At 34.4% G+C, this 26,436-nt stretch overlaps 1 long non-coding RNA gene across 1 annotated transcript in view; it reads right to left on the reverse strand.

Moving 5' to 3' along the window:
• LOC120598105 (uncharacterized) overlaps positions 1 to 24,721 on the reverse strand; it is a 73,897-nt gene extending 49,176 nt beyond the window's left edge. Inside the window, exons 1-3 of the long non-coding RNA XR_005651504.1 lie at positions 24,710 to 24,721; positions 13,931 to 13,935; positions 6,529 to 6,589 (exon numbers count right to left, since the gene is read on the reverse strand). This is a non-coding gene — a long non-coding RNA (uncharacterized LOC120598105). The remainder of the gene's footprint in view (positions 1 to 6,528; positions 6,590 to 13,930; positions 13,936 to 24,709) is intronic.
• Between the last annotated feature and the right edge of the window lie 1,715 nt (positions 24,722 to 26,436).

Consider the following 26,436-nt stretch of genomic DNA (forward strand, 5'->3'; position numbering starts at 1 on the left):
CACACACTTTTTTATATGGGTACACTGAGTTATGCTGACTAAAACTAATTAACACTAAATATAATTAAAAAGTGACATCAGAGTCTTTATGTTCCTCCTGGTCTCTGTGCCTAAAATGAGGAACTAGAAGTGTTGATCTATATGATATACAAAAAAAAAGTTGAAAATTGGAGGCTTTAAGTGAAACAAACAATCCTCTCCTATGTTCTTGTGAATCTCCATACCAAATCTCTGAGTTCCAACCCACATAATAGTTTATCTGCTCACTTAGATTTCCAGACATATGACATAGCAGTACATAATACTAAAATATTATTTGTCTATTTCACTGTCTTAATATGTGCTCTGATGCTACAAGAGTGAGCAAAACTACTGATGCTCATGCACAAAGCAGCAAGACCAAATTGAATTAATAGTCGTTATATTCTGTATTGTTACATACTTGCAGTAAAAATGTCAGTTTTACTTCAAGTCCTTAACTAAGCAGTAAAGATTATTAGTTTTATTTCATACCATCCCTCGAGTTCATGACTTTTTACATATAAATCACTTTTGCTGTACCCTGACATATGATGATTGTCTCAAAGAAAAGCACTTGTGCAATTGTTGGAGTTGCAAGCTGAACTACCTGCGTTTTTCATGGAACACTAGGTTTACTTGAAAGAACCATGAACAGATAAACTACGAGTACTCAGACTCCAGAATGTGGCAGATACTTTCTCAAAAATGAACATAGTGAGCCTGATACTTCAAGGAAACAACTGACAATATTTGTTGGCAAGGATAAAAACTTTGAGCTTTCAAGCCAAAACCAGAATTTTGAGAAATTTATATCTATCTCTATGAGTTTGACAGTGTCTCAATACAGAAAGGTTTTTCTAGTGAGATTAAAAAAATCTCACTAGATTTTTTAAATTGTTACTTTTTAACAATGTATAATAAAATGTTTCAACATTTGGGAATCTGCATAATTCGATGGACCAATATTTTTCAAATGACAAATGCATGATGTACAAAATCAAGCATGGCTGAATAATGCAAAGATAATTTTAATAATTTTAATGTAACAGATTGAAAAGTTCATTGATATGGGTTTTAGTTTCCACATTCCAACTAATCTTTAAGAAGTTACCACTTGTGGAGTGGGGTAGTGTGAAAAGAAATATCCGAAATTATTTCAAAAAGCTATTGAAATACTCTTCACTTTTCTTACTACACATCTTTGTAATGCTGGATTTACTTTGTTTACTGCAACCAAACAACACATCATAACCAACTGAATGCAGAAGTAGATATGTAAATTCATCTGTCTTCTATTAAATCAAGTATTAAATAAATTCAAAAATGTAAAATAATGCCTTTTCTTTTTGCTCTGGAAAATAGTTATTTTCATAAAAATAGTTTTTATGTTAACATGCACTGAATTAATTATTGCTATTATTAAATGAGTTAATAAATACTTAAATTTTTTCCATATTAACTTTTAGTACAGGAAATATCAGTGACTCTAATCCACATATATAAATATTTTTACCATCTTCAGTAATTTTTAAATGTAAGAGTGCTGAGACCAAAAAGTTTGAAAACCAATGCTCCAGCAATACATACTCTTATTCTGGCTGGGGATTCGGCACAAATCCCAATGCAGTCATCACCCATCTTACAATGTGAGCTAGACCAAGCATGAACTTTAAAGAGTCCCTTATATATATTTTCCCAAAAAAACAAAATAGAGGCTGGCCCTTTCTTGTCCCAAGATTAACCCAGCCATACTTGTCTTTATAGAGCTGGTAAGAGGCTCAAAGTAAAAAAATAAAATAATCAGTCTAAATCTTATTCCTTCAACTGGAGAAAAGTACTCTAGTACTTTTACACCTCTCTCTGAAAACATAGTCCAGAATCATTTCTAAGGAAGCTTTAATCATTTCTAAGAAAGTCCCTATTGGGGACCCCTAATCTACTGGGTCTACGTTCACTGAGATCATCATTGTCATAATTATCATTATCATCATTGTTACCACCTACCACATATATTTATACAATAACCATAGCTACTAAGTCTTGTACCTTATATGCTAGGCACTGTGTTAAGTACTTTATAAGAATTATCACATTTAATCTTCATCACAATCCTAGGAAATAGATAGTATATTATTTCCACTTTATAGACAGGAAACTGAAACTGAGAGGTTAAGTAAGTATTTAAAGGCCTCAGCTCATAAGTGGAGTGATCTGGGATTTACTTAAACCAGAATCTTAACCACTCAATAGAAAAGCTCCACTGCTTCCTATCAAATTTACATACAGGGAGATTAATGAACATCATCCTGAGATGCTTCATTTGTCATTTTGTTTTTGTCCAAGTCTCATTTTCCTGAAGGATGGGGTAGGAAAAAGGGTTATATTCAAAATCAATGTTTGCAACTTTGAGAAGTTATTCTGGGATACTTCTTTAAAATGGAAGGAGCTTTATTTTAAGTGATGCTATAAAGGTTTTTTGTTTGTTTGTTTACATACTATTATTGTAAATTAAACCCATTGTCTAATATGGCTTTCACTTGCTAATAAAAAGCAGCAGAAAAGTTTACTTGGTAAGATATTTTTCTCCCTAATACAAAATTTAAGGGGGTCTTTTTCATGTGGAGTCTTATAGGAGAAGAGGTTTTAGGTTACATAATGGACAAGGTCTTCGATTACCATTTCTCAAGCAATAAAGAAATGTTGTTCAAATGGTCATTTCTTATGTCAACCTTCTATAAAAGCTTAGAACATAATATTAAATTATATATCATGAAAGTATTTCTGTAAGAAACTAAGCTAATACCACTCAGGTATGTTATTCTGGCTGACCTAACTTGATAGAGACTTAATTTAGAAAACCAGGAGAAATAGTTAACATATTCTTAGTCTCCATCATTATATCTCAACAGAGCTGATGGCAAGTGTTGGCTCACAGTCAACTCTTGATTAGACTTCTTGACATTGCCTGAAGAAGTCATATTATGTTTTTTTTTTTTATTAGAAAGAAATCCTATGCTTTAGATGCCAAACATTCAGGCAGCCAGAAAATCTGTTTTAAAAATTTATAAGCCTGTCATATTCTCAGCACAAGAAACATCCTAAACTATACCTAGGTAAGTCTCATACATGTCTTGGGGTTTTGCCTCATTTTCTTTTTCTCACAGGGGGACAGATATTGAATCTATCTAAATCCTTCTTATAGACAAACAATAGCCTTGGATTCCAAGCTTGATTTTGGGTGAGACTGACTCCGACAGGGCATATTATAGTACTAAGTATGGTATGACAGACAGTGCCCAGAGTTAAACAATCAAGGAACCACTGAGAATTCCATCAGAGGGAGCTCAGCAGAGAAGCAGAATCCTATAAAAAGTCAGCAAGACAGAAGACAAAGTTACCAGAATGGAAAATGGGCTTTTGAACTGTAAGTAGAAGCTGCTGGGGTCAAGGTTTGTTTTCAAATGTCTCCAGGCCATACTATTTGAAGAAAAGAATCTGTAGGTATGACAAGCCAGCTCAAACGAAATCTGATCAAGATCTAAAAGAAATATTCAGTTTAGACTATAACTACCACCATTGCTACCAAGTTGTTGTTTGTTTGTTTGTTTTCTGGGAAATATGGAAATGAAAGTCTTCCAGAATTAAATCTTGTTAGAATGAGTTAAATTAAGAATTACAAACTTTATCTTTTTAATTCCTCAAAATTAGCAAGAGAAATTTTGAGGCTACACACATAGAGTACTGCTTGTTATATTAGTTTCCTATTGCAGCTATAACACAAATATAACACAAATTTAGTGAATTTAAATAATATAAATGTATTACCTTACAGTTCTGCGATTCAGAAGTCTGATATGAGCATCACTGAGCTAAAATCAAGGTTTCAACAAAGCTGCATTCCTCTCTGGAGGCTTCTCTTTCTTGCCTTTTCAGGCTCATTGACTTCTGCTCCCTCATTTACTTATAAGGATGCTTGTGTTTACATTGGGATCACCTGTATAATCCTGGAAGTTCTCCCCATCTCACGGTTAACTGATGAGCCACCGTAATTCAATCGGCTACCTCAATTCTTTGCCATGTAATAAAACATATTCTCAGGTTTGAGGGATTAGAATGTGGTCATTGTAGGAAAGTCATTATTCAACCTACCACACCTGCCAATAAAATGTGTTTAATGATACTTTAAAAAAAATTAAAATGAGACCACAGCTATAGCCAAAAGAAGGAAATATGAAGGTATGCAAGAGCTTTTAACAACGCATTTGCTTCTTGAATCTATTAAAACAAATCTTTTGATATAATAGAAATGCTCTTTGCAAATAAACTGAGAAGTTCAAATTTATTTTAAGAAGCTACAGACTAAATATAGAGTTAAATGTTAGAATTAATTCATGTCGAGATTACACATAGTAATCGGTAGATAGTTCTTAACTATATACTGATAAATTTGTGAAAAGCTCTTACACTGATCTCATCGTTTTACATAGCTTTTGTATTGTAAACAATTCCTGTATTTATTTATTTAGTGTGTCAGTAGTAAATAATGGGTTATATGTATATAGTCATTGTGGAACATAATACGTCAAAATTAAATCTTAAAATTTGTTTAGAAAGATGTTAGCATCGTATTCTGTAACAATATTCAGGATAAAATAGCTTCCTAATTTGAGGGTATAAAAGACTTTTTGTTAATATAAAATATACTAAAATTTAAGTCCATCCTGAGGAAAATATCTCTGAATAATATAAATATAGTCCAATCACTCAGGTTCGAGACTGAGAAATTCTTTAGGAAAAAAAAAATTCTCACATTCTTTTTAACTTTAACATTTTTAAATCAATGAGGTTACTGAATCAAGCTATAAGAAAATCCTGGAAGTTAGAAAATGCAAATGAGTATCTTATAAAAACCATAAAACCTAGAGAAATAATATACCTAGTCATCATCAGGTGATTTCACTCAATCATATATCTTACAGAAGTAATTCCATGAGAAATAGCATTCTCTATTGCACCTTCATTATTAGGTTGGAACTGGTGGTTGAGGAGTCTTATTGATTTAATTCAATTTTTAAAAGAATAACTTACTCGTAAAAGGATTTTAAATATATGTGTGTGTGTGTGTGTGTGTGTGTGTGCGCGTGTGTATATACATATATACACACATATATATAAATATGTGCACATGTGTGACCATCAGAATTCCATTTGAGGTGTTGTCTCTAACTTCGCCAATTATTTTTATTATATTTTGTTTCATCTATTTTTCAACTTCCTGGAAATCTTGATGAAGAAATGGGGTGGGGAGGCACAGTTTATGCAAAGCCATCAAAATTAATTTATCAAGTTATTTCTAAAACATTTCTCAGAGGATTTGTCTTAATTCCTTGGACTGAAAATGTTATCTGCAGAACTAAAGCAACCATTTCTCTAGTCTAACTTTCTTCGGTCCTTTGGTCAGACTCAAGAACAACAATATAGAGGACAAGATTAAGGTATAGAGACTGTGATTATTTTCGATCTTGACTAAAATATCCATTTCTAGACTTGAACCAAACAACAACAAAAACGATAATTATTATTAAGAAATGATGTGTTAAACTTTTAGTTGGACATAACCCTTTACATTTATGCCATAGACCATATATTGGAGAGATACAATTTTCAGTGCATACTGGTAATTCATCACCTGATTCCCCACTGTACGCACCAATATCACCCTCCTTACTTCAGTTTTCCAATTTCATTGGGTTTTCACCTTCTTTTGTGTAACCATGTGCTCAAGGAAGGTGACTATATCCAGATCCCCTAATCCCTGCTCCCTTTCTCATGAGTAAGCCAAAAGCTATTACATGGACTCCATTAAAATTTCTCCTGTGGTTCACAAAACCCTCATGTAAACTGAATACATGAATCAAGTCAGTGTAATAGTGCTCCTTCATTCCTTCACTGTCCCTAATTCTTTAAACTATCTTCCTCCTTTTATACATCTTTGTGAATCACTGAGTCATAAACTCTTTTTTTAATCTTGTAATAAGACTAGGAACACAAAAGAGGTTGAGCCATTTACTGTATTTCTCAAAAATATTTTAAGTTGCTTAGCTTCTAGCCTTTTCATTTCTAACCAGTCCTTTTTCACAGAAACTACCCAAACAACTGCTGAAGGCTTTGTGAACTCTTGTTCTTAACAGGACAAGGCCCTGAAAGTTGCTTCAGCTTGAAAACAAGAGAAGTTGGTGACTCAATTGACATATCCCTCTCATAGCATAGTAGAAAGGGAGAAAAATGCTACTTAAGTGAAGAGATGATAACAGACACTTTTCTTGAGGTAAATTCCTTGATAAGCCATGGTGGGCCTTCAAGATGAGAAAAATGTGGGTACCTGGGCAGCTAGAGCTATAGTTCTCTACGTAATAAAATGAGAGCAATTCAAGAGAGAAAGTATAAGATGAGGAGAGGAGAGAGAAAAAGAGAAAAGGGAGCCCAGTCAGCAATCTTGCTACTTACCAAACCCTTCCAATACAGCTGTAGCTCAGTCCAGATGTTGAATATGTATTGCCTTTGTTTGCTGTGATTTAAGTAAAAACACAAGAAAAAGAGAGAGTAATAACAATAGCACCATAGCTTCTATTGCTAAGGCTAAAAATTTAATATTTTACAGACTGAATTCTAAGCATTTGTAAATAGAGAAAATAAGTTATTACAGTGAATATATCAACTTGGATTAAGCCAGAATAGCTAATACAGAATACAGCAGAAACAACATAAATTAAAGAAACAAAAACTACCAAAGACTAGAAGAAAAAATAATAGAGATAGACAGAAACACTACTAGATTCACGAAGTAAAAAAGAAATGATTTTGTACAGAAAAACAGTTCAGTATAATTAACTGAGCATAGGGTTTGCCTTACACCTAAAACAGGCCTCAGGCAAAACCTGACTTGGGCAAAATAGTAGTGTAGTATTTGGCAAAGTTCTTTTCCCCCTGGAACTTCAGTGTCTCTATCTATAAAAAGTAATATTTAAAAAGGTCTTGGAGCATATTAGGAAGTTCTTTCACCATTAAATATTTGCACTATAACCAGACATCTTTAGATATACCATATTTTTTTTACAAATCTGTATTTATAATCTGCTTTATATATTTTTATTTTATTAACACTCCAGTTTTACATAATTGATTTCAATGTATTTATTGACAAATCCTTCTGTTGTCATTATATAATCCTGGGATAAAGAACAACTTCAGCTCTTGCTAAGGAGAGTAGTTAATTGTATTTAACTCAACCAGTATTTCTTTACCCTGGTACTCTAACTGGGTAGATATATCCCTTACATTTCATTTTACCACGGTGATCTAAAATTCTAGGAATAAAAACTTAAAGTATTTTATATGTTCCTGACATACAATATGTATTAATAAATTATGTCATCTTTATGCCACAGAAGACCCTTGAACATGTTGAACTTAAACATAACATTATTCAAAGTATTTCAACCATTTACGAATCTGTCCTTGTACAGATTTTCACTGTGTGTCAGCTTTAGTACAGCATTTACTGGCATCAGTTATCTGATAACAAGCTCTGGCATACTCTAGAATGTAGAGTTGTGCCATGAAAAGATAGAACATTAACTGCAGAGTTAGAGTTGAAATAAACAGACACTAAGTGATAATATTTCAAATACAATTGTTACAGTTGTGTGTGCATTTCTCAACCTACCTTGCCCTTCAGTATCCTTCACAACTCCCCTACTCTGCCTGCCAATATTGTTTATTAGATCTGATCAAAATCATTTGGTTTGCATTAAACAGTTTTTGTTTGTTTCTTTTGGCTTGAAATTCTGTGATCATTGAAAAATGCTAATGTCATGTAGACCAGCCAAAACACTTTTGCTCATAAATATTGGATGTACTAGTATTTTGCATGTTTTATACTTCTTTAGAATTTTAACATTTAACTGAGCACAGTATTATTTACTTTTATTTCTCATTGAACTAGAAATAGAAATGTAGAAGTAATATAGTGGTAGATCTTTTTAATATTAAATATCCGTAATTATGTGACAGTAAAAAGAAAAGTATATACTCATTGTGCTCAAAGTAGGGAAAAGAGTATCTTGAAAACAAAACAAGTTACCCGATGACATTCAATTTGCCAAAAATTTTGGTAATTATTTTGTTAAGGATAACATAATATATCCTCCATTCACTCATCATGCTCTTAAAGTGATCATGTTCATGTTGATAAAATTCCTGGTTTTGGTCAAAACTTGCTCTCATTTATTATCTACAAAATCCCTGAATCAGTAATAGAGTAGCAAGTTGTATACCAGAGGCCTTGCAATATTCATAAGTACTTATATGAATCTTTGTATAAGTAATTTATGATATTTTATATTTCTCAACATTTAATCTATAGCCCATATTTTAAAATGAAAGACAGTGGAATCTTATATTCTTTTCAACGGAATAATAAATGATAACAACGAAGTAAAAATTTCACGAATGCAGGTTATGTTTCCAATTTGACCATGACAAATATGATATAGATAGATAAATACATAGATACTCCTTTTGGTCATTAATCCTACTTTCCCAAAATGTTCTCAGTCTGGCTCTGGATGCATACATTTTCCTGTGATTTTCATCTGACCCTGAGCACTACAGAACTGTAATGCCTTCAGCTTCTTCCCAGAAGAAAACCTAGAAAGGTCTAAATAACTATTCAGACAAACGAACTTGAAAAATGAGACCTTCAAGCACTACCTGGATATACCACCAGATGTGAAACAGCACTTTCATAGCACTGGAGTCAGCAGCCTCTGTGTACATGGGAAAGGGTGTGCTGGAATTTGTTCTGACTCTCACTTCTTTCAATTCCCCTGGAGAGCTCAGTTCCCCTGGAGAGCTCAGAAAGCTACATGTGTTACATCATTGAGTACTGATTGAGAGAATACATAATGAGGTAGACAAAAGTAAAAAGTAAATGTAGCCGTGTATAGTTCTTTGTTCTGGTAATTACTTTGTGCCTATTGACAACTTATTTAACTTATCTGAACCTCTGTTTCTTCCAATGTGTAAGCTGAAAAAACTATCTAATTAGGTTTTCTGGCGACTAAATAAGAAAATATATGCACAGTATAGCTGATAGTGAAGTTTCAGTAAGCACTGGCAATTATAATGTTTGCAATTATAATGCCATTAGGAACAATCACATTAGTATAAACCTTGAATCTGGGCTTTAAGTTGATTATCACCAATCTGGGAATCTTAGACTTAAAACCATAATAATTTCATCTGCTCACTCATTGTATTCAGGTTTTTGAAACATCCTTTTGATCTAGGATTTTATTAAGTACTGGTATAATAATGCAAGGCAAAATACTTGAGTATTAGTGTAGTGAAAAATTATACTTCTAAAGTCAAAGATTTGGGACACTTAGATCTGTCTCTTACCATGTGATTTGGGGAAATAGTTAAACATTCTAAGCCTTCGTTTTCTATTCTTGAGACTAGAAATAATAATAGATATTTTAAGAATTAAATGAGTAATATACTTCGTATATAGTAAACATGAAATTAATTTTATAGAACAGATAGATCAATGGAAAGAGAAGTAGAAAGAGATATATATTTAAATGTGTGGCACAAACTATAGAATTTAAGAGAAACAAGAGACAATATAGGCTAGAATTGCTAAGGAAAATATCAATAAAAGGTAATGTTATTACCAGACTTTAAAGCCAGAAAAGAATTTGACACAAAGATGGGGCCAGACTATGGAAGCAAATTATAGTCTGAGATCAGATTTTGGACCATCTTGAATGACCCACTTGAGAAGAGTAGATTCAAAGAGAAATTATCGGAATATATAACAATTGGAATAAACATGATTTATTCAGAATTTTCAGACAATCATTTTTTACATTTAGGTGTTACACAAATTGACCATACAAAGGTGTCCTGTAACTATGTATAGTTGGCAGAGCAAAGGAGAAACTAAAGGCAGGAAGAACAGTTACAAAACAGTAGCAGTTGGTACTGTGGTGAGGTGATAAGTATCAAACAAAAACATAGCAGTTACATGTGAGAGACATTTCAAAAGATTTGCCATTCTTTTTGCTTGCTCATTTGTTTTGCAAAATAATGTATATTGGAAAAGAATAGATTTCTTAGCTGAGAATCTGGAGGTAGGTGACAATGAAAAAATGAAAAGAATGATGATGACAATGTTAGTTTTAATTATGTTTCCACTTATGTAATACTAAAACATTTAACTGGAACTGGCTGATAGGATAAGAATTTAGGGCTAATGGTATAGAGGGAAGATGCTTAAACATGTGTGGGCCATAGTCAATTTGAGAGCATTAATTTAAAGAAAGATAATTCACCTGCTAAAAACAAAGCATAACAAGAGAACACAAGAATCACAGGAAGGATGGGAGAGAAGGAGCAAGAGGAAACAGAAAGAGACAGAGTGAAGAGTGGAGGGAAGGTAGGCAGCAGCTGTCTCAGAAATAAACAGAAAAAAAGAAAACAGAATTAAGAGCTGGATTTTAAGTTAATACCCTTAGCTAGAGAATGAGGAACAACAAAGAGTCACAAAAGTACTCTAAGAATTGGTTCATGGAGTTGTAGAAATAAAGCAAGAAAAAATCAGTTATACTAAAGATAAAGGAGACAGAGTTTCCCCAAGGAATAATGCTCTAAAGAGACCTCGAAGATGTCAACACAGAGAGAGAGAGAGAGAGAGAAAGCGAGCGAGAGAGCGAGCGAGAGAGTGAGAAAGAGAGGAAATATTCTGGCAAGAAAACCACAGCACAATTTCACTAGGTGGGAATAGGTAATGATCAGCATGCTTCTGAGAGAAGTGACCTATATAAAGGAGCTCTTTTGCACTCCTTATGCATGGATAACTTATATGTCTCTGTTCTTCCAAAAACTCATATACTATTTCCTCAAACTATATAATCTATCTATGAGTTCCTGACATTAAATACAACTTTCACTAGGCTGCAGATAATGCAGAAGGTATTAGTTGGAAGTGATTTACTCAGGTTTACCCTCCACAGGTTACTAATCAGCCAGGACTGCTCTTCAACCTCTTCCTCTGAGTTGTTACTCCACAGAATGATGCAGCTTCTAATCCCCTTAGGGTTAAGAACATAAGGCAAATGATAATATTTATTCCTCCCTGATAAAAATCAGAGAAATATTTCTCAACAGAGAAATATTTAGTGGGAATAATATTTGAGAAAAAAATCATGCTATCTGCATGAAGAAGAAAAATAATTCAATTCTCACAAGTAAATCTTTACATTGTAGTTGCTTTCAGAGGAGATTTTGGTCATCCTTGGAAAATTCACCTTTTAATTTTTCATTTTCTCTCTATCCCTTCCTTTGGGGAACTACATTTTCTCCACCTTTGTGGTACAAGATAAGGGGTGGTCTCCCTGGCCCAGGCAGGCTACCTCATCACCCTGACACAGTTGCTGGTTCACCAGTGAGAATGTAAGCCCACTGGACTAGAAATGCCCCTAAAGTTGAAAGAAAAGACAAAACAATCTTCAATGAAAGAGGTCTGGGTGTTAGAACAATCTTTACAAGTCTCTGTTTTATATATCATCTTCTGGTCTACTCGAGACTGAAAATTCATGTACATGAAAGCTGGCAATGTGATATGCATTTTTTTCCATAATAATTAGATCAATATTCTGCTTTTAAAGGCAATAGTTCCTTTAGCTCCACAGGTCATGCCAAACTCCATTATCTATTGCATCACTGAGCCACCTGAACTAGGCCTTCACTTCCAAGTCCCATCCAAGCCAAACACAGTGATCTCTTATATCTCTAGCACTAGTTTTTCTATTACGTTTGATTTTTCCAGATTTCGAGTTTAGAAATTACAATAAAGTTCTAAGAATAGAATTACCATATGACCCAGAAATCCCTCTTCTGGGTATCTACCCTCCAAATTTTAAAACATTTATCCATAAAGATATATGTACCCTGATATTCATTGCAGCATTAATCTTGGTGGCCAAGACATGGAAACAACTGAAGTGTCCTTTGATAGGTGATTTGGATAAAGATGGTACATATATATGATGGAATATTACTCAGCCATAAGAAAAGATGAAATACTGCCATTTGCAACAACATAGATGTATCTTGAGATAATCATGCTAAGCAAAATAAGTCAGACAGAAAATGTTGAGAACCACAAGATTTCTCTCATTTATGAGATATAAAATTGAAAACAAAAAATGAACAAGACAAACAAAAACTCATAGACACAGACTATAGTTTTGTGGTTACCAGAGAGAAAGTGGGGAGGCAGGAAGTAGATAAGGGTAAATGGGGTCAAATATATGGTGACAGAAGGAGATCTGACTTTGACTTTGGGTGGTGAACACACAATGCAATATACAGATGATATATTATTAAATTGTACACTTGAAATCTATATTATTTTATTAACCAATGTCATCTCAATAAATTTAATTGAAAAAATTACAATAAGATTCCAAGGGTCCAAAGTATTTGTCACATTATTACTCTTTAATAACCACAAAGCTGCTTCTCAGATTACTTCTCTGGGATGACTATTAATTTACTTTTCTACAAATTACTTATGTTTAGTGTTAATGATTTTCAAATTTTATCTTTTAAAAAGGAGTCCTTTGAAGCCATGGTAAGATATCTGGGATTTAAGTAAAAATATTTATGAAATTATTTTTGTTTCCTCTCTCTGAAAGATTTTTTTTTTCAGATTCCTCAGCATTACCACACATGCTGAAAGGCACAGATGGCATTTCATTTACAAGCTATCACTAATCTTGTGGGTGAGATGTACTATAGTGTATAGGCCAGGAGTATAACTCATCAATGGTATAATATACTATCTTTGAATGGTTTTTCTATAATGGGAAACTTTTAAATAAATCATAGCACTTAAAGACGAAAATGTTCTACCTAAATTGTTTTTAAAATAAAGGAGAGTATAGGAATAATCATGATTAATGTTACTTCCTAAACAGTTTAAATCATTAAAAATTATGCTAATCATGAAATTTTCAGCCGTATTGGTACACATATTCTGAGTGTTTCTCTTAATAATGTCTGCAATTAATACAAATATCTTGCTAATGAAGTAATATATACTTATGTTCATTGTTACTTACTACATTATGATTATCGTATATGCCCTTGTTTTATAATAAACTAGACATAAATATATTGAAAAATGAGAAATCTTCAAGAAATATGGAATTTTTACTAAATGGTACTGTATTTAATAAATATCTAAAGTACCCTGTAAAATCTGGGTATGTTTCTGTAAAAAAATTAATGAAGCTTTACCTATCTACTAATTTGACTAGAGTCCTGATTTTGAAAGAAATGAAAGATTATTTAAAGACTTTTTTGTGCCCTGATTCTTGTGAATATAATTATGGAAGCAGAGGGTGATATATGTGAGCAGATTTAACTTACTAATTTATTCTGATTAATCAGGGTTGATTATCAACAGTATACAAAGAGTCTTAATAACATGAGAAAATATATAGGTAATTACCATGCATTGTCTTGTTAGAATAAATAAAAGTTTATACCACGAAGCAACTTATCAAAAGAAAATTAGAAAACATGCAACGTATCCAGGAGATACAGATTATCACCACATCTCTTGCACGTTGTTATTCTAGATTTCCTTAAGACATGGTGTCTGTAACAGAGCAAACCTTATTACCTCTACCTTTTTTCCATGATCATAATCTATTTTTTTAATTTTGTTTGTCATATTCTAGGGATTTGTATTCAATCTCTTATTTTAATGCCATAACTTATTTCTCCTTAATAAGGCCAAAGTGATAAGCCAGTTTGAGATGTATCGTTTCACTACCTTTCCTTCTAATGCCTCAACTTTTGCTTTATTGCCTTGAAAATACAACATGTAGAAAAAGTTGCCTCTGTGTCCTGCTACACCATCAGCTACCACAATTTTGCAGATATATTTACTGGTCTTCAAAAACATATGAACCAGAGGCATCAGTTAGCTTAAGGGGAAGCAGCTTGTTATTGCAGGCATTCCTATTTATCTCATCACAATACCCTCTTGATACCTTCTTTGTTGTAAAAATTCAGTGATTTTTTTTTTCTTTTTCTTTTTTCCCAACTCATTTAAAATTCCCAGTGATATCTAGCTTATCTTTATGAGTTTCTCCTTAACATATGTTCTTAGTCACTCATTCAGGTCTGCATCTGCTCATTATCTAGGATAGCGTGTACTAGATACCAACTCTAAAACAATTGGGTTTTAGTTTTAAGTAATTATGTGTTGCAGTAATGAATCAACTTCTGCTTCAAATGAATGTTTCTTCAGAGAGAATTACAGCTGTATACTTAATATATTAGTGAGTTATATTAGAATATTAGTGTATACTTAGTATATTGGTGAGTTTTGACATAGTATTGCAACCTGGGAAGTTCAGCTGCAGGGAAATTCATTATCATTACCTTTCTCTGAACTCTATACTATTGTATCATTATCTCTCCTTGAAATATAATAAACAGTATATTTTCCTGTCTCTATCACGTAACATATGCAGCAAAAAAAATAAAGAATAAAAATATGGAAACTAAAAGAAATATAAATTTTAATAGAAGTCATACGTCAAGTATGAAGGAAAAATTTAGAAGAGCAATGCATATGATCCTATAATAGCATATATATTTAGATATGAGGTTCTTGTCAACCAATTTTTTTAAATTGAAAGATGTTTTCATATGTGCTTTAGAAGTAGGGCATGCTTATAGACTTTGCTCTCAATATTTCATCGATAATATGGTAATTATGAGGTGAAAGCAAACAGTTGAGCATGAGGCATCAGATTCCCTTTAAAAATACTGAGTATTTCATATATTTTAATTATATAAGGCAAACAGACTAGTTATATACCAACACAAATTTTAAGAAAAAATAATTAAAGGGTATCACCATAGAAATTACATTTTTTAGATGATAGTTTCAGTCTGTCATTTTCACAGCTGTTTCTTAACACCTTTACTGGCACACAAAACCTTAATAAATTAATCAATTAATGAAAGTAACTTAAGGTGATTCAGGCTTTCTGTGGAGCCTGGTGATCTTTGAGTTTCTGCATTGTGTGATATGCAAATTGTCCACTTCAAACTAGTGCTGAGTTGAGCAACACAGACATGCAGGAATGTGGGCTTATATGAAGGTCTGAGACTAGGGTGAGGCAATAAAAATGACTAGTAAACATCTGCTGAACTGCCTAGAAAATGGATTTTCAAAAATGAACTAGCGACTTAATTTAATAATGTGTAGGAAGTCATATAGCTACCAAATCTCAAACTTGACATAGATAATTTTTTGACATTTGTGTTTTTCCACTTTTACTTTTTATTAAAAATCTATACTTGTGTTTTATGAAACACTGAACAAAAATTACTAATGCTACAATTCTGTGTTGTCTTCTTTCAATAATCATTTTTCTAAAATTATTTTTACCATGGATCTATTTTGTTTGCTTTGTAAGAGGGAGAATTCCCAAAGAAATGGTTCTCTTTTAACCTATAATTTTTCTGGTTAAAAATATCTTTAATAAGTTAAAGTATGTATCTATTCCTTTCTACTAAACTAAAGTGCATAACATCAACACAAGTACTAAAGAGACTTTATGTTGGCTGAATAACTTTTGTGTTTTTATTACTTCATTCAAAAATATTAATTGCTAGACTCAGAGAGAAGGTTTTTTGTTTTGTTTTGTTTTGTTTTAAGTGTACATTCCCCTACATCAGTTAACTTATTATGATTTGAAATACAAAAACTTATTTAGGAAATTTAAATAAAAAGCAAGATGTGGCGCAAATGAATGTTACTAATGATCCTGCTTTAAGAATTTAGAGTAAGATAGATCTATAAGCTGAAATAAAAGAACATGATACAGAAAATATGAGCAGTATAAACATAGTTGAAAAGACATTCTAACTGCAAATTAGGAATCCACATAACCTATCCCATGATTATTGTCTGAAGTGGGAAAAGGTCCTGGAATATTAATAATAGGTTGATACTATTATTTTTTATATATGATCATGGTTTAATCTCAAATACACTGGGAATGTGTCAGTGCATTGGTAATAGTAATAAGCACCTTGCTGTAAAATAAATATTTGAATAATTTGTAATTCATATATGTTCTACTACTCAGTGTCTAAAGTTATAGGAAACCACATAGGCAGGCACTTAAATAAGAGAGTGGAGTCAGTGGGAGGGAAGTTAATTTCATAAGACATGTCTTGTGGTTTTAAATCTTTATCCTCTTCTTTCCCTACTACTTTTGAATGTTTTTTCATTACATTACACAGGAAAAAATAAATAATCTACAATAATAATAATTCAGAGACCTTTTGGAGAAATTCTAAGTAATCTGTACTTAGTTTCTTCATGCATGAAGAAACAGCAATAAATCTTGCAGATTTTTTTTCTAGAATCCCTATCTCTATCAGTAATTACAAGCAATATCTCAAAAACACAGTTGTCATGTTTACTCCCATATTATAATATGAGGCTTCTGTAATCATAGCTTGTTAAGTTAGAAAAGAATTTAGATAGGATTTTAATTCCAATGAAAATTAAGTTCTGAATATTCCACTGTTAGTTCACAAATTGGCCCCTTCCACAGGCAAGGAAAGGCTGAAGAAAGAAGCTGGCCATTCCAGATTGGTAGGAGGCAGGTTCAATAAGCAAGGGAGCTTGCATATGAGGCTTGTCTTAAAGGGGCGGCTGCAAGGGGAGTAGGTCTCTGCACCACCCTCCAGACACTTAAAAATTTGTATAGAAAAAACTGACATGGATTCAGCTACTTCACATGTTCAGTTCAGAAGTTTTGACAACACATTGTTCTCTCAAGCCTGCATCCTTGAAAATGGCTTGGATTGTGGGTACGGTGGTAGAACTTACATTTCAAATACTGGGGAGAAGTAAGGAGTTTCTGATTGCTCGGATGGAGAATGTGAGTCAATCTATGGTCACGTCCTCTTGGTACCTTCTTCAACACTCCACCTCTCATGACCAGCTCTTATAATCTTACATGCCCACCCCCTTCTTCCACAATGTGACCTGAGCAGTCAGAAAGGGATTTCAGTAGCAGGGAAGTGGCTCATTTGGTGGCTCTTTGGGTGCACTAGAAGCAGATACTCCAGTGACAGTATAGCCACACACAAGAGTAAACACAGATCAAAATAATGATGGCCAAAATTAGTAACCATTTTTAACACCAAGAGCCCCATGATCTGAACCACCAATTTATCGAGTCCCCTATCCTGGGGGTTGGTTCAGTCAGGGCATTATTCACTTGTGTCTTTGTATGATTTAGTAAAGATGATACACTAGCAGACTCATCAGGTATGAACATACCACTTTTCTTTGGGTAATAGCACAGATGTCTCCTTATGAGGCAGTCATAATGACCAAAGCCATCTTAATTTGGAGAACAGATTTTCTTACTAGAGATATTTCAGTGTTCAGTAAAGATGGGCTTTGCCAGCAATCATTTAAGGCAGTGGTTCCCAACCTTTTTGGCACCAGGGACCAGTGCTCCTATGAGAATCTAATGCCTGATGATCTGAGGTGGAGCTGAGGTGGTGAAACTAGCACTGGGGAGTGGCTGCACATGGACATGAAGCTTCACTTGCTCTCTTGCCGCTCACCTCCTGCTGTACGGCCCTGTTTTTAATAGGCCACGAATCAGTACTGGTCCACGGCCCGGGGAGTGGAGACCCCTGATTTAAGGCTTCTTGGGTGGATTTAGAAAAGGCTTCTATACATGCTATACCATTGCCCAGGCCAATGGAAGAAACAAAAATGGCAGCCAAATAATCATACCAATAGGAAACAGAAATGTGCCCATCTGGCCCTCAGGAGATGGAGGTTGGCAGCTTTAGGAATTTAACCTGGTTGTGCATACCATACATGTTGGCTAAGGCAGGCAGTTCTGTCAGGCATGAGAAGATGGACTGGGAGCGAATGCACCAGACCAGGACCCCCACCATTTCACCTCTTCAATGGTGTGTGTTCCATTCCAGGTACAGTGTGTTTTAAAAGTTCTGGCTTGCAGCAAGACAAGATCCCGGTGGAGACTGAGTAGTTCCCCCTCACTCAATTTCAACTTGGTGAAATGTGGCATTGCAAATTCCAGTAGATAACGCCTTTCTCAGGCAGGATGGGGCTTGGTGTTCTCAACAGCATACCATATTGATCCACAATGAGAGTCAGGGTAGTGTCTATCTCCCTTGACTTTCAAACCTTTACAGTACTGGGTGTCTCAGAAGAGGTCCCTAGTCTGGTGTATAAGACAACAGGCCTTACTGGTTGTACCTGGTACTCAGTTTTTCTAATCCCCTAATATTGGCAGCCTGATTTATGTAGCAGCAGTGAAAAGCTTGGGTTAGTCCAGATACAGTGTCCACACAAACTAAAGCATGCCTAGAACTCTCACTCAGACAGAGGGGACCAGTATAATCAATTTGCCAAAACCTCATCAGCTGAAAACTTCTTCATCAGTGGATGGCCCCAGGCTCCTTTGGCAGTTGCCTTGGGCATTGTTTAGAACACATAGTACATGCTGTTACTGCATTAACCAATTCACTCTATTTCAAGAGCAACTGGGCATCTTTGGCAATATGCCATCCCACCTTGTGCTACAGTGGCTGCTCTTTCCATGTACCCAATCTGCTGTATCTACTGAAAGATCAGTTGCCAAGCTAGGACATCAGCTTCCTGATTGCCAGAGGATGTCAGTACCTTATGAACCAGGACATAAAAGACATTGAAGACAGTCTCAGACTCTTGCCGAAGAACTCAAATATTTTTCCATGTGTCCTGACCCCACAAGAGCTTATTCATGATTATCTACTCCTTGGATTCCCATTGCCCAAACCATAGAATTAATCTCTTCAGAATAGCCCAACTGTCAGTAGAAAGGGTTAATGGCCAGGGTTCATGAGTAATCACCAGCCAAAACACTCTGAGTTCAGCCCTCTAGTTGTTGTGATTTGTTTATGTTTCCATTCAGATGGTGTGAGTGTTGAGCTAAATCACAACTTCAGTCCAAGTGGATGAGTTGACCTGACTAGACCCATCTGTGCAGCAGGTATTAGTGGGAATTTCCTCCATTCCCTCTTTATAAAGCTCAAGGGCCGCCACAGGAATAGGGGCAGGGGCATTTGGAGGCTCTACACACATCCCCAATTTTATGGGCTTTTAATCTTCTATGAATTTACTGCCCATCCTCTGTCTCACCAATGTTCCAGCGATATCTGCAGAGTGTCCTACAGCAGAGGCAAGTCTTCACATGTCAACATTATATCATTAATATAATAGGCTCATTTTACTGATGTGGGAAATGAGAATAGAGGCAGATCTTAGGCTACCATCCCATGACATCTTGTAGGGCTATGCATGTAACCTTAGGGAGACACTCGCAAGGTCCATTGTTGTCATTCCCACGTAAATGCAAATTGATCCTATAACTCAATGGTCACAGGTATACAAAAATGTAACATTTGCTAAGTCCAGTACAACTTGGTATACTCCTAAGAGCAGGGCCAGCGTATCTAAGATAGTGACAATATTGGGCACAGTCACATGTGCCCACAATATTGGAAGTCACTACCTTATTCAGTTTCTTGGTAGTCCACAGTCATTCACCATGAGCTATGTAGCTTTTTTAGCAGTCATATGGGATGTTGAAAGCACTATGGGCAGAGTGTACAATACCCAGTTGGTGCAGTTCTTAGATAGTTTCTCCTATTATGCCCCCACCTCCAAAGTAATTTTTATTGTTTGACAGTTACCACTCCTTGAGGGGGCAGTAGACTTACTGCCAGTTGGCATTTCTCCTCAACATTTGTTTGATTACTCTAACCTGAAGATGGAATTCACTGATAAAGGTTTGCAGAGGCCGAGGTTTGCAGAGGTTTGTGGGACATCGATGCCCAATATGTTCTCTTTTATTGAAGAGATAAAAATCTCATATTCTTGCGGGGTAGAGCACTCAATTTGAAGTGTCAAAGGGTCTTTCTGACCATAATCATTTGTCCTTTGTAACTATCAATGGTGCAAGGAGGGCCAGAAAACTTCTAAGGGTTACCATGTATTAGAATACATTCTGTTTCAGTATCAACTAGAGTTATCACCTTTTGTTTCCCTCTGGGGGATCTGTGAATAGTGAGCTTGACATAAACCCTCCAATTGGCCTCAATGGTCCCCACTGGAAGCAATCTTGATCTGCATCCTAAACCTGGGGTATAGGAAACACCCATCCCCCAAATAGGGCTACAACCCAGAAGACTGCTAAAATAGGTAGTTAAGGGGAGGATCAGGGATGGTAGGTGCAAGTGGGGCAAGTCTGAACTTTTGTTCAGGTTTTAAGGCTCTCCACAGGCCAGTCAACACAGAGTTGGGTTGCCAGTCTGTTTCTTCAGGTGGGGTCCTGGCAGCAATGAGGTCAACCTGCATTTATTTCTGGTTGCTTCTATCAGATTCTTTATAGCTGATTGAGATAGGCTTTAGGCTTTTCAACTTCCCTTTCTGTCTTAGGTCTTTTGTACAACCTATACCTGTTCCTGGAATCTGTCAGCTTCCCGCAGATCAGCGATGATTGCACGTCATAAATGTCTTGTTGCACAAATGGGCTCAGCACTGATATCGATGTCTCATACCAGGTGCACTACATACAGTTTCTCAAACAGATGTATTAATCCAGCCAGTATATATATATACACATATATATGCACACATATATATACACTAAATATGCATACATATATGCATATCTATATATGTATATATAATATACTATATATCTGTAGTATATTATAGTATATATAGTATACTCTCTGCAGTATTATATCTATATATCCATATACTATATAAATCCATAGATGTATATTTATAGCTATTATGTCATATGACTTGACAAAACATAGTATCATATTTAAAGAAGAATGTTCAGTCCAAAAAGGATTGATTACTTTTAAAGGAAAAAGAAAATAAGAATTCATGAAATGCACATGCTTATACCCATGATTTTTGGCAGGAAACCCAAGAAAGCTAACTTGTGATTCCACTCTGAGGGAAAAGTAACAATATTTTGCACAAATAGATGCAAGGTTTAAAAGATGATTTCACTATGCATTCAAATCATGTATTTCTCCTGCCTCTGCTCCTTGATTACTGCAGTTATTACTGCTGTTTACCAAATATTCCCAGCTCTTCCCCTTGGGGCTATATAGTAGAATTATGCTTCCCAACTTACTTTGTACTTGGGCTGTGTCACTTCCAGATTAAAGCCTGAATAGTAAGTGTACGATTATATATATTCTTTCTCCCTGACCTAGAAATCACTAAAGTATGAGACTGATTTATTGTGAAGCTAATTTTAAAAAAACAAAAAACAAAAACAACAACTTGATTTTTAGGGCTCCCATTTTTATAGGCCTACTTCAAGCCTCTATATTTAATCCTGTATATGTAATTTTGTATTACATTTCTTTTTTAAAAGCATCTAAAAGTGTATGAGGCTCAGATCCCATAAATCCCACATCTGCCCTGGAAGCATGTGACATAGAGCCTGCATAGGCCTAGTTCCTCGATACATTACGATGAAATCACCCTGCTGACAAGAGTTGAACAAGTTTGAGCAAGAAATAAATCTTTGTTGTTTCAGGACATTGAAATCATGCGATTGTCACAGCAGCATAGCCTAGATTATTCCAATTGATAAAATTAACTAAATAACACTCTACAGAGTTAGATCAAAATAAACACTTAATAGTTCTGGCAAATAATTGTATATTATAAGTGAATTACCTAGAATTTTTATTTATAAATCAATTGTTCCTAAACATAAATAACTGAGTATCTTGGTATCTAAGATCCTAAGAACCAGGCAAAATCGTGTTTGTAGAATGCAAAGCTACTGTTTGGAACTTAGAAACTTCTCTAGTTTAATGATTAAGAGTTTATCTAGCTCTGATAAAAATTCAGGCAAGATCTGTCCTGTGTAGTATCTCTTACATGATCACAAACCCCTGATTCTACCTTACTTTCTATTTATTAGTTAAATAGCTGCAATATTCCCATCTGTTATTTCTTATTGCATTGTATTAAGTAAAACCAGTGAGAGGCAGTGAGTTGAAATCCTAACCCAATCACTTACTAGTTGTGTAACCTTGCATAAATTACTTAAATCACTCTAGGTCTCTGATTTCCCACCTAAAAATGAGACGAATGATATATCTCACTCATAGTTTTCTGATGAGGATTAAATGGAATAATCTTAGTAGATACAAAATTAATAAAAGGTTTTAGCAAGATGGAAAACTGGAGAGAGGATACAACTATTTTCCAGCTTTCCAGTGCACACTGTTTACGTTTAAGTTACTAGAGTTTGTGGTAGCCACCAAGATGATTCCCACATTATGATCTTTCTTATATTCACACCCTTCCACAATGACTGAGGCTGATCTGTTTGACAATAGAATATTGAAGATGTAACGATATGTGACTTCTGAGGCTGTTATTAAGATGTACTCTCTTAGATCACTCATTGTGAGGAAAACCAGCAGCCACATTATGAGAACACTCAAGCAACACTGAGATGAAGCTAATAACATAGGGAGGAATTGAAGCCTCCTGCTAACAACAAGCAACAAGTTGCTAGCCATTTGAGTGAGCCATATTGGAAGTGGCTCTTCCAAACCCAGTCAAACGTTCACAGGATTGTAATTCCAGCCCACATTTTCACTTAGCCTCATGAGAGAGATTTGCTGAACTAAGCCACTGTCAAATTACTGACTTACAAAAATAGAGATAACAAACATTTACTTTTACTAAGTATTCAGGTAACTTGTTATACAGCAATAGATAACTAGTACATCATTCTCTTGTTGGATATGTTTCATATCCAACCAGAATGATGAAACATATCCAACTATTAAAATAAGCACTAAATGTGTATCCTCAAAGAAGGGACCATAAAACTACATAGCATTTCACAGAACTTCAACAGGCTGCTGTCTTGAGAACCATACTACTGCCTGGGCTCTATCACTTTGTAATGAAGAACCCAAGGTAGTTGCTATTTTGGCAACGAACATAAAATCATCTTTTTCTTTCTATTTCTTTCTCCTTATTTTATTAGCTTCCACAAGCTATTTTAAACACAATATTGTAGGAAAGTATATCAGTCTGGACTTGACATCTGTATCACACTGTTTTACTCCCTAGCTTGTAAAGTGGCTTTTTTTTTTTTTCTCAAAATGAGAAAGCTTTTTACTATAGAGCCCAGAAACCTCCTACATATCATCTACCATGCAGTCTTTTCAAGATAAAAATTAAGTGGGGAAGGGGTCTTGACTGCTCAAAAGTCCACTCGTGGCTACCATACGGCCTGTATCCAAGAACTCTAAAATTGTAACTGAAGAAAGTACTTAAGGCACAGGATTTCTATGCTTAGATAGTTCTCCATTCACTAACCATTGATTGAACGCCTTTCTGTGACAAGCACTGTGTTAGGTGCTGGAGACACTGACTGTCTTAAGGTTCTTTGGTTCTATTTTCCCTTGCTTTACTTCCATCATTTCTAAAATGCCAGGGATATTGAAAGGAAAACAAATTACTTTCAAAAGTATATAAAAAAACATGTAAAGAAAAAAGTCATAAAAATTTTTATAACATTTTCTTTATAATGGTGTTTGCTTCATAATACAGCATCTTTGGGATTAGTGTAGGTAAACTGCTGTTAATAGTCTGAATATGTGATCACATGATGCCAATAGCTGGCAATCTCAATTAATGTCAAATGAAACCCTAATGGAAAATTGCCTATAACATGGAGTTATTTATGACAGAAATGAAACAATCACCATTTTGTGACCAATAAAAATATCAATGAGGTGAGTGGAATGGGGAATAACTGAAAATTTTGAAAGTAAACAGACCATAAATACCAAAACGGATTTTCAACGATTTTTTTCTTACCAGGTCTCCAGATTAGATTGATCTGTACTATCTGTCTTATAAGCATCTAGGAATTTATTCAGTTTATTTTTATCATACCTAGGAATCCCATGGAATTATCATTGATAGAATTAATTATGCTTTAACATCTATAAGAGTATTAGAATTAATTCTAAAAATATTTAGGACCCCTTTCTGTCTGCAAACATTAAGAAAGCATTTATTTGTTTATGGTAGATATATTTAAAGTCTTAATCTGAAGCACATAGCACTTTATTAAGGAAATAATTTTGAGGGTGATAAGTTATTCCAAAGAACTACTAATTTTCTGTTCTAGTCATCTCAGAAAGAAATTGTTGTTATACAAACTACTCAAGCTTAACATCCAAATGAGCATTGCCAGAACAATGAAATTGCTGGTGGTAGACAGTGTGATAGAAAGCATTCAAAATAATTAGCAAACTGAACGGTATTGGCATCAGCCAATAAATTTTGACACTGGCTGTAGTACTAAAGCTGGTTTCAAACCCCTTGAGATGCCATAAATTAACCTAGTGTAGGGGCAGAGGCAGCTGGAAAGTTGGGGGAACCATAGTATAATTTAAGTCAGGGGCTGTAGGTAATAGGTACAGAATTATTCAAATATTTTAAAAACAGATATGACTTTACTGCATATAAGTGAAATCTACATGGCTCGATGAGATGAAAAGGAATCTTTAAAACTATTCCAAAGATTTTGTTATTACCTAAACCATGTGTGGAACTCCTTTTGGGAATCAGAACCAGTTTATTAAATTGTACAAGTAAAAGTTTCATTAATTTAATCACAACTCATTTTTGACCAAAAATTGTATTATACAACTTGCTCATATTTATTATTCACCACACTTAGTTCTGAGTGGCTTTTAAATATTTCCAAAAATCAGACTCAAATTCCAAAGACAAAGATATTTTAAGGATTTATTTTAGTGTTTTATTCAGGATCTAAAGCAACTCCAAGTGAGGAAAAGAAAATTCAAGTATACTAAGTTCTCATTATATACTATTACAGTACTAGAAGCTTACATATAGTTATCCCATTTTAATTTTACATTTTTTTTTTTTACATCAGTAACTCCTTACGATACTGACCTCCAGACATCAGCAAAAATTTCAGAACAAAAATTTACAACTCTGGACAGATTGACTTTCTCTTATAGGATATTCTACCTCCTAATTACAACTTGTGGCTCTAATTAGTAGATTCACGGATAATAACATATTGAAAGAAAGAGGACAAAGCTTCTAAATATCTTAAAATAAAAAGAAGCTAAGATTTATTGAATGCCCATTACATGACAGAGCTATCACATGTTAGAACTAGTTTTTACATATATGCAACGAAGTTAAAAATACTCCATGTTTGGCAGGCAGTATGTTATATTTCTACATCTCTTGATATTAACTAATTGCCAACTGAAAAAATATTTCTATCTTTTAATTTTTTAACTTAATATTTTTAAGCGCCTACTACATAACAGATGTATGAAATTATTATGCACTATATTGTTTAACTCTCACAATAACCCTATAAAGTAGGTACTATTAAAATTCTCATTTTACAGATGAGGAAATGAAGACTTAGTGAAGAAAATTGTCTATGGTTATAATAGGGCAGAATCAAGATTTTAACACAGGCACTCTAATTCTAGAATTATGTTCTCAACACCGTGTTGCATTGAAAAAATTGGTGAGAACACTGACTTAGGCTTGCTACTTCTTAAAATCAGTGCCGAGTACAGAGTGTGTACTCTGTTATACAAATTTGCATATAGGTGGGCACAGAATGAATTGACCCACCTAGAGGACAAAAGTAAGAGCAAGCCTGCATTATGTGATTGAGGGAGCATTCCCAACACCCCTGAAGTATCTTCCCTGAAGTTTATTTCCAGAATGGCTGAAATTCCCTCTTCTAGTCCATCCTCTGGATAAAAAAAGAATGATTATGTTGTCTTCACATGTGTGGCAAACTACGTGTCACAAATGATTGGTTACTTATATAGTTAAAATACAGGATTTTAAAAAATACTTTTAAGTCTGCTTTTCCAGGAAAGATTTTGTTGTTCAACATATACACACAGAAAAGAAGCAGCACATGTAATCACCACCCAGTTAAGAAATGGAGCGGTGCCTGTACTACTGAGTGCTTTTCCTCAATTTCATTTACTTCCTTCGCACAAAAGACAGCTATTCATTATCCTGACTTTTGAGATTTTATTCTTTTATTGTTTTCAGTTCACCACCCATTAGGTATCCCTAAACATTACTTTTTTTTTTTTCATTTTTTTCCTTTTTATAAACATTAGGCAAGTGGAATC

The sequence above is a fragment of the Pteropus medius genome, unplaced genomic scaffold, assembly GCF_902729225.1.
Source record: "Pteropus medius unplaced genomic scaffold, Ma_sr-lr_union100, whole genome shotgun sequence".
Classification (NCBI taxonomy): Eukaryota; Metazoa; Chordata; class Mammalia; order Chiroptera; family Pteropodidae; genus Pteropus; species Pteropus medius.